Here is a 12,739-nt window from a genome sequence, read left to right on the forward strand (position 1 = left end):
GCAGGCATTACCTGTAAATGGGGACGAAGTCTGTATGAATTATTATTTTGTAACTTAAATTTTTGTTAAAAAAAAAAGATACGGAAATACCGTAACGTTTCCGATTTTGGTTCTGTTGTTCGGGATTTTAGTTGTGACGTTATTTAAATTATGACGTCATATGCAATGTAAGCAAAGAAACGCTATCATCAGGTAACGTTTTTTCATATCAAGGAATTATTAAAAATGAAATTTGTATTGCGTTTTCCTTCCTATTTAATACTAGACTGATAAATATATATTTTACTCAAAGTTTCATACAAACGAGACCGGAAAAAGGAAGTACATTGTACATTTCTGCGCCGGTCCGGGATTTCAAAACACGACAAAAAAAATTTGAACGATTTTGAGTTCATTAGTATATATCCTGGTTCCCGGTACTACGTTCCAGGTATTAGCTATTAGCCATACTCTCTCACGAGGTCCCGGTACGGGGTTATTATTTAAATTTCAAAATGGACCGGAAGTCGGCATTTGGGAGTCCGCCTCAGAGGCCTCAAGTAAACAAAAGCTTTAAATTTTGGCCTTAGGAGACAGGAAATAACAAAACGACTTTGCACATTTCTGCAAAAAAGTATTTTCTTTGATTTAAGATATTACTGATTTAAATTGGGACACAGACAAAAAATGTGCAAACGATTTATTCCAAGCACATCCAACGACAAGGAGTGAAGGACTTGTATTTTGGTCAGACCAATGTCAACCTAATATGAGGCAGGCATAACCTGTGAATGGGGACGAAGTCTGCATTATGTATTATTTTCTTAATAAACATATTTACACTTTTGGTATTTAGCTGTATTTTGCCTCCGAATGACCTAACATCACCTCCGAATAACCTTTTGACGTCAAGCAACAATCCCTTTTTAGTTGTGACGTCATATGTTTTGAATTATGAAGTCAAAGTTTACGGGAACCTGTGTGATGTTATGTAATGGCAGACAAATTTGCATACAAGTGTAAATACGTCTATTCAATCATGTTGATAAAAGAAACCGAAATACCGTACGTAACGTTCCCGATTTTGGTTCTGTTGTTAGGGAATTAGCTGTGACGTTCTTTAAGTTATGACGTCATATTCGATGTAAACAAAAGACAAGCTTTCATCAGGTAACGTAACGTGTTTTTTTCATATCAAACAATTATTAAAATTGAATTTGTATTGAGATCCAATCTTATGTTTTACTAGACTGATAAATATTAAAAAAAATCAAAGTCTCATGCAAACAAGACAGATTTCTGCGCAAATGCGGGAAAACCGGAACAGGAACTAGATCTGAAAAAAAACGTTAACGATTTTGAGTTCATTAGTACAATGAAAAATTCGGGAAATTTTCCCAGATTTTTTTTTTTTTTTTTTTTCATTGATTTTTCTACCGTAATTGGGGACTTCGTCCCCATATAAATTACAACACCCTGTAAGACTTAATCAGTTAATATCAGTAGATAAGTATCGGACAAGAATGAATAAAGAAAAAAATCAAATTTGTTTGGCTGAATCACCGCAATAGTTTAACAATAAATGTATGACGGCGGGCTATAATGTTTTAAAGCAGTAAATTTTGAAGCAGAATTATATCATACATTTATGACCAGATATGACATATATGTGGGGAAATGTCTATATTGTACTTTAATATACAAATGAAAAACATGAAGACCATCTGGATCTCCTGTAGTTGGTGATCGCAATACTGGTATACCAGTATTTACCAGTATTGTCCACAATACTGGTATAAAAATTTTGTACCAGTATTGTATTCCAGTATTGTGCTTTTTTTAAATAAACAATATAGGTAATTAATCTTTTGTTAAAGGTGTCACATATATGCATAATGAAATTAACATATGACATGACAATTTTATTAGGAATGATTGTGTTTAACTGATGATGCCATAGATGTGATTGTCATCAAATAAAGCTTTAAATCTTCTGATGTTTTTTTCTTAACCTTTCTGTCTCAGCATTTTAACAAACTCTGAACTTTCTTCTATGTTTTCTTTCAGCTCTCTCTTTCATGTAGTATATTTTAGTGAATTTTATATTGACATTAATGCTGTTATAGCTTCTGTACCATCAGCATTGGTATTTCTTCTTCAGATGTGATTTCTGCAACCCCTCCCCCTTCCTATATTGGTATTTAGGTATTCAGTCTCTGTGGACTTTCTCTAACGCTTACTAGATTACAAGCTATTTCAGATAGCATTTGTATAGCTCTCTAACTGTCAGAATGCTGGTCCAGTATTTGTACCAGTAGATATACATGTATCTGCTACTAATTGTATTGTCCATGGTTCTGAATCAACTGCTTCAACCCTTAACATTTATGTAGACAAACTAGTTAATTTGATTATAACAAGGTTCCCCTATAAAGCAACTTTTTATAATTAATGAATTATATTGATATCTTTTGTAGTGAAAGATTAATAAGAAAATAAAGACAAACAAATGCATATGATCTTAGTACACAAAAAATGTATACATGTATTAAAATATCTGTCAAAATATGTGATGGCATACATGTAAATGCTGAATTTACAGTGTTAGAGTCTAATAATTTGCTTGAATTTATTAAATTATTGCTCAGATAATAATAAGCTTTTATTTTATTTTATCTATATTAAATTAAATAAAATATAGAAATATGATAAAATTATTAGCAATTGTTTAAATAATAATGATGATATGAGTTAATTTCAATAAGGCAGCAACCATTTGATTTTCTGGGGGGGGCTATGGTTTTTTTTGGAAAAAAAAGTTTGTTTCCAGTTTTTGGAGAAAAAAATAATTTGTTTTTGATTCTGAGAAAAAAAAATTGTTTGTTTCACCCCCAGCTGCCACTATATGTAATGCTAAAATTGAAAGAAAAAAATTGTTTTCGACTTGTCGCGAAAAAAATAGATTGTTTTTCGCCGCAGGCGAAAAAAAAAGTTTGTACAGAAAAAAAAAACCATAGCCCCCCCCCCCCAGAAAATCAAATGGTTGCTGCCTAATCCTTTGTTTATTTGTGCAAGTATAGTAATGACTTTTAACATGTTGTTAATAGATTTCACAATTATCCTCTATAATCTTTTTGAGTTCCATTTAATCTCCCTTTGATCTTCAATATAGTCTAGTCAACAATACAACTACAATACTGGTATATCAGTAATGTACCAGTATTGCTGTTTTTTTTATAAAAAGTAACAATACTGGTACAAAATTTTTATACCAGTATTGTGGACAATACTGGTATACCAGTATTACGATCACCAACTACAGGAGATCCGACCATCTGTTTATTACAGGGAATTTACACATATGGTCACATTTCAGTCATTTGCACCTGAAAATTTACTATGGGGGTAGACAAACTGGTGCATGACTTAAACTAAAAATGTTTAAATCCATCAGGTTTAATCATGTAAAAAAAAGAGTGACATTTGATATCTCAAGAGATTTGTATCCCCCCCCCCCTCCCCCTTCTGACGGTTTCATGCACATGTAGTAAACTAAATATTTTATGTTTATCTGACCACCAATTATTTTTAATGATGAAAACAAATGCATCTGTTTATTGATGAATGATACCATTTAGATCAATCAGCTTCTGCTACAGAATTACAGAACTTATTAGTTTTAAAAAACAAAACATGAACTGAATAATTTTAATATAAATAATAATAAAAATTAGTTGTTATTTTATTTAAATTAGTTCATATTATGTTGTATTGTATACTTTTTTTTGTAATTAAATTGATTATTCTGCAAAGAAATGGGCAATAAATTAAATGCTGTATCTGGATATACATTGTAGACACAAGAGACTACAGATTTCATATTCTAAAATTTTGAAATATTTCTGGAATCACAGGTTTAAAGATGAATTGCAGTCTTCAGAGGGTTGAAAAGAAGAAAAAGGTTAATTTTTTCCAATTTTACAAAAAATAAGTATAATCGATATCTAAACCTATATGTTTAAAATTTTGGTATATTAAACTTCAAAATCACAATTTGTGACGAAACTATAAATTTGCTATTAGATAAAGTGATTTTTTTTATTACTAATTTCAGTAAGTCCCTGGGCTGGTGTTTGGATCTAGGATTTTTTAAGCTGGATCTAGCAAACCAACATTTATAATAATACAATGAACATGATGAAAGACATGCATGAACCATATATTGTTGTCGTCGTAATCCGGGGTCATATGGTATTTTGAACCCCATGGTAAATTGACCCCGGGGTCAAAATACCGCTATGGTAAATTGAACCCCCCCTGTATGGAAAATTGAACCCCCCTGTTTTTTTTTTTCATTCTGGTTGATTATTAGAACATTATACATTATTCTAAAGCTCATTCATACAAGAAGGGGAGGTACATTTTCCATGCTTGATTAAAAGAAATATCTTTGCTTGGTATAAGTGCTCTGAAGTCTTTACCAACAAAATGTCATTCAAAATACTTATTGACACATTATAACTAGACCATATGAAGCTTGAATGCTTTAATGATTTGTAATTATAACATATGTATATATATATAAGGTTAGTTTTGATTTTCCATGGTAAAAAAGGGGGAGGGGGGTCAAAATACCATGGCAAAGTAAAATTTTCAAATATCTTTTCCAGCAAGTTTAATACATACAAACTACCTATTTGTGTATTCTAACTACATAAAAGAGTGAGAATTGCCAGATTTCTGGTATCAAAGGTCTAGAGAAGGGGATTCAATATACCGCAGGGGGGTCTAAATATTATGGCAAAGTAAAATTTTCAAAATATTTTGAACTTCCTCCTATTGTCATAATACTCTAATAAGTAGTTTGACCCCCCTGTGGTATATTGAACCCCCTACTTAAGACCTCTCATTTCAAAAATTCTACCTATTATAACTCCTTAACATAGTCATAATACTCTAATAAGTAGTTTGTATGTATTAAACATGATGGAAAAGATGTTTTGAAAATTTTACTTTGCCATGGTATTTTGACCCCCCTTGCATAGTATATTGAACTTCCAACTATAGACTTTTCATTTCAAAAATTCTACCTATTATTACTCCTTAACATAGTTATGATACTTCTGGGGTTGTATGAAGCTGCGCCCTGGAGCATTTTATTAAATTTTGTTATACTTAATTTGTTTGGTTGTTTATTCTTTGAGCAAATTTTAATTCATTTAAAAATATAGGACAACATAGTTGGTGTATGTGGGTTCGATTCCCACCCTAAGCATTCATTTATATCAGCTGGTGCAAAGCGGGCAGTTTAGCTTAGTGGCCCCACACTGACTATGTTGTTCCAATGTAAAAAATAAACAAAACTAACACTTGCTATTTTTGTTTTCTTATCATTTTAGACAATGAAAAGCAAAATCATGGTATGACTTTGAAAATTATACCAAAGATAGTGAGATTTGCATTCCCATAGGTTTCATTATACAGCTATAGGAAGCTATGATAACCTATGAAAATACAATGACTTTGAATAGGTATACATGACATGTCCTCCTCTTAAATTTCAAATAGAATCCCAGTAAAATTGAACACATACATTGTACAACTCAAATTATTCAAATAACAATTGCTTCTTTTTTTTCAATGGATTTATCATCTATTATTGCATAGCAATATAATATTTCCCACAGAAAGTAACCAAAAGTTAGCGTGCAATAAATTCCAATATTGCACTAGTGCAATAAATCTTCAAAATTCATGACGTCATCAACGACAAAATCTTAGTTTAAACCAATTTTTACTTTCAAATATTATATTGCTATACAATAAAAGGAATTATTGAATTACCCTATAATATTAAGAGTTTTTGACAAGGTGTGAACTGCAGCCGACACACGTTCGTGTAATTAAACATTTCAATCGACGATTAATTTACATGCTGTATGTGGAAATTATACTACAAATGAAACAGTTGAAGACCTCTTTATATAAATACAATATAAACAGTTTAAATACATCTACCCGTGTTTATAAGGTCAATTCAAGTCTTGTCCGTTCAGGCTGAGACTACTATAACACATAGTTCAGGTCTACATTTTCAAATTCTGTCCGACTTTTTGAGCTATAAACACTTTTTTTTTATGAATATTCTTCATCATTTTAATATGTTACCTATTCTATAACAAAATTCAAATTTCAAAATGATAGCTTGCCAACTACAGCAGGTATAGAATTTGATCGGAAATATCTGGTCAATTCAGGTAAAATATTTTAATTGGCAGTGGCTATTTTGCCGGCTCTAATTAAAATATTTTGATTCAAGCCGGCAAAATGGCCTATTTCTCTAGAAATGGCTGTTTTACCAGCAATATAGTTAATTTGCTATTTTGTAGGTTCTTTGTAAAGAGTGAACTTTAATATTAACTTTTGGAAAGTACTATGAAAGTGTGCACTATACCTCCGATTTTGAAGAACGTTGTAAACAAGTTCAAGGTAACGTTAAGCTCGTCCCGGTCGTTATATTGGTATATGTGTAACATACTGAATATTCAATCGTAACTACTCGGCCATTCTCGCTACGCAGTACAATAGCCTCGTATGCACTACGGAGAAATTCTTCTTAAATTGTTGGCCGGAATTGTAGTGATCCGCGACACAAAGAAGTTCTATCCTCCAGGTGGCGCTATAATTTGGTTACATATCACAGAGTAATCAAGAACTTTAACTCTGCCAAATATTTTGGCGCGAAAGAAGGAGCAAAGTAAATAAGTAATGGTAAAAAATTTGTACCATTCCAGTCGAAAAAATATAAAATTCAATCGGATCGGAAAATTTTCCGGACAGGAGCAAGTTAAATCAGTAGTGGTAAAAAAAATGTACCAGTCCAGTCGAAAAAATATAATTTTGAATCGAATCGGAAAATTTTCCGGACAATGATTCCTCCGCCTAATGCATACGAGGTTATTTCTTCGTGCAACCAGAAAGGCCGAGTTGTTCCGATTGACTGAATATTGCGATCGGGAACCAGTCTAATTAGTATACAATGAAAAATTCGGGAAATTTTCCCGAATTTTTTTTTTTTATTGAATTTTCTACTGTTATTGGGGACTTCGTCCCCATATTAGCTAGATGTTCATATTGTGTTCCCATTTTCCTGTATCTCATATATATGTGATCAGCAAGTGAATCATTCTGATTGAGTTTGAATTTACAGTTAGCCTGTTTAGACAATAGACAATATTTTATTCGCACAAACACATTTACATTAAATGGTTATGGCATACAAAATTAAGACAATAAACTGACAATAGTTAAATTGATTATAATTATATTAGAGTGACAGTGGTATTCACAGCGAAGAAGAAAAAGGCTATAAATATCAACAGTTAACACATTGTTAATGTTCATGAACAATTAAAAAAAGAACACAAACAAAAATTCGGTTGCATATTAAAAAAAAATTATACAGATGCATATTAAAAAAAAAGTTATACAGATGTTCTTAATAAAAGACAATCATTAATATACTTTATGGTGATTTTTATAATGACTGGTAGACTGCTATTTAAAAGTACAGTCAAATGATTTAGTGTTATAGTGGACTGCAATTTAATAAAATATGAAGTTTAGAATAATGTTTTGATCAGGTTTTCATTTTGATCTAAGCCTATGGAACCATAAATAGGATTGTTAGTTGAAAATCTAAAGATTTTGCTATTTTCTAGAATGCTATTTCAAATTTGATAGAACACTACTCAGTGGTATAAATGTTTTCCTGGTCATCTTCTCTTTGTGGGTTTCTACACCAATTTCATGTACTGATTCAGAGTCAGTTTTATGTCATTTGTTGCATTTGTTTTATTAGCTACGGCAAGATAAAATTGAGAATGGTAATGGGGAACATGTCAAAATTTTGCTTTCGAGTAATGATATACCATGTCGTCGTCGTTGTCCGAATGTTTTGTATGGTACAATAAAACAAATCAAATCAAATATGGGAGAGTCCCTAGGGGTCGCACCACCCCTCCTGTTTGAAAAATTGTAAACAGTTGAGATTCCTACCCCTACATCATATGTATTCCTGTATGGAACCAAAAAATCAAATGAAAAATAGGGGAAGTCCACAGGATCATCCCACTCCTCTTCTTTTTGAAAACTTGCAAACGGTCGAGATCCCCACCGAAACCATATCTATTCTTGTATGGGACATCAAAACAAATCAAATGCAATAAAGGATCACCCCTCACCTTTTGAGAAATTGCAAACGGTCGACGGATCACCACCCCTAAACCATATATATATATATTCCTGTTCGTGATCATTTCAAGAAGATTTGAATTACATACAGGGTCAATCTCCTATGCGTCACATTGAATATGATCACTTGACTAGACCAAACCAATTTGTACTGGACTCTGTCCAATGTCAGGCTACAATGGGAATGGCGAATTATAGGAGCTTTGTTTGAGAGACTTCGTAAAAGAATCTTGTTACAATTATTCCCTGTTTATTACAAAATTTAATGGATCCAAAAAATAAGTCTAGGTTGAATTCACTATAATTATTTTTTTAGTTATTTCTGAGACTATAAAAATTTTAGATGATAGGATTGGATAGTGGAAACATTAAGGTACAAACATTTTTTGATAATTCTTCCACAATATAATTCTCAATTTCTGCCACGTTTGCCTTGGTTTATTTTTTAATTTTTTTAATTAACTGCCTATAGCACCCTTGGTGCTTTGATTATAGAGGGGGCAGGGGGCAATACCTTTTTGTGTTAACCTGTTATGGCCCTTTTCAGGGTGTTGTTAACTGTTATCTTAGATCAATTTAAGCTGTTAACTGTTTTCAACCCACTTTGTTAACTGTTATCAGCATTTTTGCATTTTTTGTTAACTGTTTTTGCCAAAATCGAGGTGTTGTTAACATGTTAACGGACCCCCTATTCCCCCCCCTCATTATAGTTCGTTCTTATGTTGTTCTGTTACACCACTGTCCTAGGTTAGTGGAGGGTTGGTATCCCGCTAACATGTTTAACCCCGTTACATTCTGTGTGAATAAGCCTGTCCCCAGTCATGAGCCTGTTCGATTCACTGGTTGTCGTTTGTTGATATTTTATATATTTGTTTTTCGTTCTTTTGTTTGTACATAAATTAGGCCGTTAGTTGACCGACCATATTGTATTTAATAGTATTGGTTATGTTAATGTCCTGTGTATGAAGATTTGCGTTGTTATTTGTTTTATCAAGCATCTCTATTCAATGTTAATTTTTATGCAATTGTCTGATGACGATAAGTTTATATTTTTATTCACAGATGAAAATATGTACTTTTATACTGCCAAAATCTGCAATGACATTTTACTGAAAAGAAAATGTATTTTACATAGCTAATTTTAGTGTAAACTAGAACACACCCGCGAAATCGCGGGCATATACAGCTTGTGAACTGTTGTAGGATGAATTTTTGTAAAAGATATTATTTATGGAGAATTCCATAAAAGGTATCAAAAGCCTTCTCCCCTTTTTCCAAAGTCCGATATTTGTTTCCTTTCTGTTAAATTCAATTATTTTCGTGCGTCTGTCCTCAGACCACAACTATTCTGCTCCTTTGCTACAATGCTTCTTTTGGTAAAAGTCAAATAAAATAAAAAAAAAATTTGCACCGTTTAAAACATGAAATAAATGTAACTGCTTATATATAGACCACTATTGGTCTAATAAAATATGCTTCCAGGACAATCCATCAGTGCTTTTTCTTAGAGAGTTTTATTAATATGCCAATGGTAGGATATGAATCATGTATAAATGACTAAGACCGACTAAGGCTAATTCGAGGGGTTGTCGGAGGGGTCCTGATCCCGAAATCCCGGGCTTAAAACCATGAAATACCGAGATACAGAATTTAAAGAAATTCATATCCCGAAATCCCAAAATCGAAAAATATATTCCCGGATCCCGTAAGGATCAATCCCCAAATCCCGAGCTTAAAACCCTCGATCCCGACGTCCGAAAAAAGGTCCTGCCTCCCTGTAATCTCTACCTTACTTTCATTTTTGCCAAATCACTATTTTCCCTTTCAACAATAAATTTTTATGTCCCATTTATGGGCATTATGTTTTCTAGTCTGTGCATCCGTGCGTTCGTTCGGTCGTCCGTCCGTCTGTCCCGCTTCAGGTTAAAGTTTTTGGTCGAGGTAGTTTTAGATGAAGACTTATTTTAAGATATATGCAAGTGGTATGACCCCTTCAATAGTAAACATTTCAAAGAGAACAGTAGACAGAATCAGGGATTTTCTATACTCACATAAAAAGTCCCTGACAGAATACAGAGATTCTCTATATATTAAAGTAGTATAAGCGTAGTTTACATGTATATAAACGCGAAAAATAATTGTCCTCTCTAAGGATGTATAATGGTTGTGGTTCTTGCGATGTAAACACCATGATTATTATGAAACGCGAAAAATAATTGTACTCTCTAAGGAGGCATACTAGTTGTGATTCTTGCGATCTAAACACCATGATATGGGGAACGCTCTGAATGGCTTATTTATTTTTCATATTTGTTATCAATCATACGATTGGTTGAGTCACATGTTTTACTTATTTTAATATATATGCAACTGATATGACCCCTTAAATAGTAAACATTTCAAAGAAAACAGTAGACAGAATACAGAGGGTCCGTGTAACACTTATCAATTCAAAGTTTTAAAAAGTTTTAAATTTTGGATTTTTGGAATTTTGATCAAAGTTTTAAAATATCAAAATTTCAAATTGTGTAAAAGTTTTGAAATTTTGAAATTTTAACCAAATTATTAAAATATTAAAATTCTAAATATTGTTTTTAAATTTGATAGTTTAGGATTTTGATCAAACTTCTAAAATATGAAACCTTCGTGCAATGTTGATTATTTCACTTTTTGAAAGTTTGATTTTTTGAATTTTTGATTAAAATATCAAAAATAGAAAAGGGACGTAACACTTTGGCTGGTTAACGTAATTTGTTTGTATAACTGTAAGCTGAAGCATTGTATTTAAGATTGACATCTGCAATCAAAATAGTACTATTAAACAAGCATATATTTAAATTTGATTGAAAGTTATCCCAACTACAATTGTCAATAAATGTAACAGGGCAAACAAGCTAACCAAAGTATTACCCTACATGCATTAGGAAATAAGCTGTAAAAGGAAATTATGTTAGATTAGATCAACAAATATTTCAGATTTTATCATATTCATTGAAGCACGATAGGAAGTATGAAATCCTGTGGATTCGTATTGGAAAAGTTAATGCAACCTTTATAAGGAAATCGGTACAGAAACGGCTTTTAAATTAGGGGAGGGGATACCACTTGCGTTGTCATTTTTTACCTATGAGTTTGAATGTCCCTCTGGTATCTTTCTCCCCTCTTTTATCTTCATTTTAACGTACAAGGAATACCATGTGTCGGGTTTTTTTTGTAAGTGTTGAAAAGCATTAACGCATTAAATAACCGCCCCCTTTTTATAAAGTTATTAATAAATAATAAGCTACTTACCAGAGTGACTTGTACTTTTCAAATATTGTGACAATACATTTATTTCTGTTTTCTGGGTTTTCAAATGCTCGGACACATTTTGGAACGACTTTTCTGTGCTTAAGGCCACCCGCGTTAGCTTTTGAAACATCCTCTTTGTACAACAGGTATCTTAATTTAGCATCCTTATCTTGAAACATCCTCTTTGTACAACAGGTATCTTAATTTAGCATCCTTATCTTGAAACGGGCCAGTTATCATTGAGGATTGGAATTAAGTCTGAGCCGTCGGTGTTCATTGCCTCCCCCGTTAATGCAAAATGTAAACCACATAAATAAAGCAATGTGTCTAGAAGTTGTTTGGGATTATCCACACCAAGGATACCCTTATCATATAATGACGTTTCTTCATCTACCGATATCACATCAGCCTGCTTGCGCGTATTTGCACCGAGACCTTCAGTTGCCCTTTCTTTCATGACAGCATCTAACACCTGTCTAGCTCTAAGAAATTCGGGATCCGCGAAGAAGTTAATACTGGACGATTTCTGGTGACGAATATAACCCTGTATTGAGGAAAACAGGTCATAAATACTGTTGGACGGATATGTACCTCCGTCTTTTTTGTTTTACCTCTGCTATGAAATATTGTAACGAAGTGGACAGTTCTGGTTTGTCCATGTGTACCAAATCCTTTTGCAAACAATTCGGAGGAATTCCTAAATTATCTGATATTGGACGTAAACGGGGCTCGGCTTGCCAACTATTGAAAGCATTGTAACCCCATTTATATTTTTGACTGAATTTTTCGGCACCGATTCCTCTATTTTGTTTTGAAGGGATTTAACTGTCTCTGATTGACCGTGTCTAAACTGATGACGGGTAATTTCCAAATCATTATCACTTGGTTTTAAATCAAAATAACTTAGAATGTCACTATCTTTTTCTTCACTTAGGGACTTATCATTATTTACCTGGGAGGGGGGGCTGGTCATTTTGAAATCAAAAGTATAAAATTTTCTTGATCCCCCCATAAAATTTATCTGTTTTTATTTGATCCCCCCCTGTAAAAAAAATTAAAAAAATGTGACCCCCCCTCTATTAAACATGCCAAAATTTTAACATGCAAAACACTTATCATGTTATTTCACAGAAATATTGCAAACATGAAATATTTTCAGTGAATTGAGTCCAAAACCATATTTGAAGGAAACTTGCCTTGACATAGCTAGGACTCT

The sequence above is a fragment of the Mytilus galloprovincialis genome, chromosome 8 (assembly GCF_965363235.1).
Source record: "Mytilus galloprovincialis chromosome 8, xbMytGall1.hap1.1, whole genome shotgun sequence".
NCBI classification, from domain to species: Eukaryota; Metazoa; Mollusca; class Bivalvia; order Mytilida; family Mytilidae; genus Mytilus; species Mytilus galloprovincialis.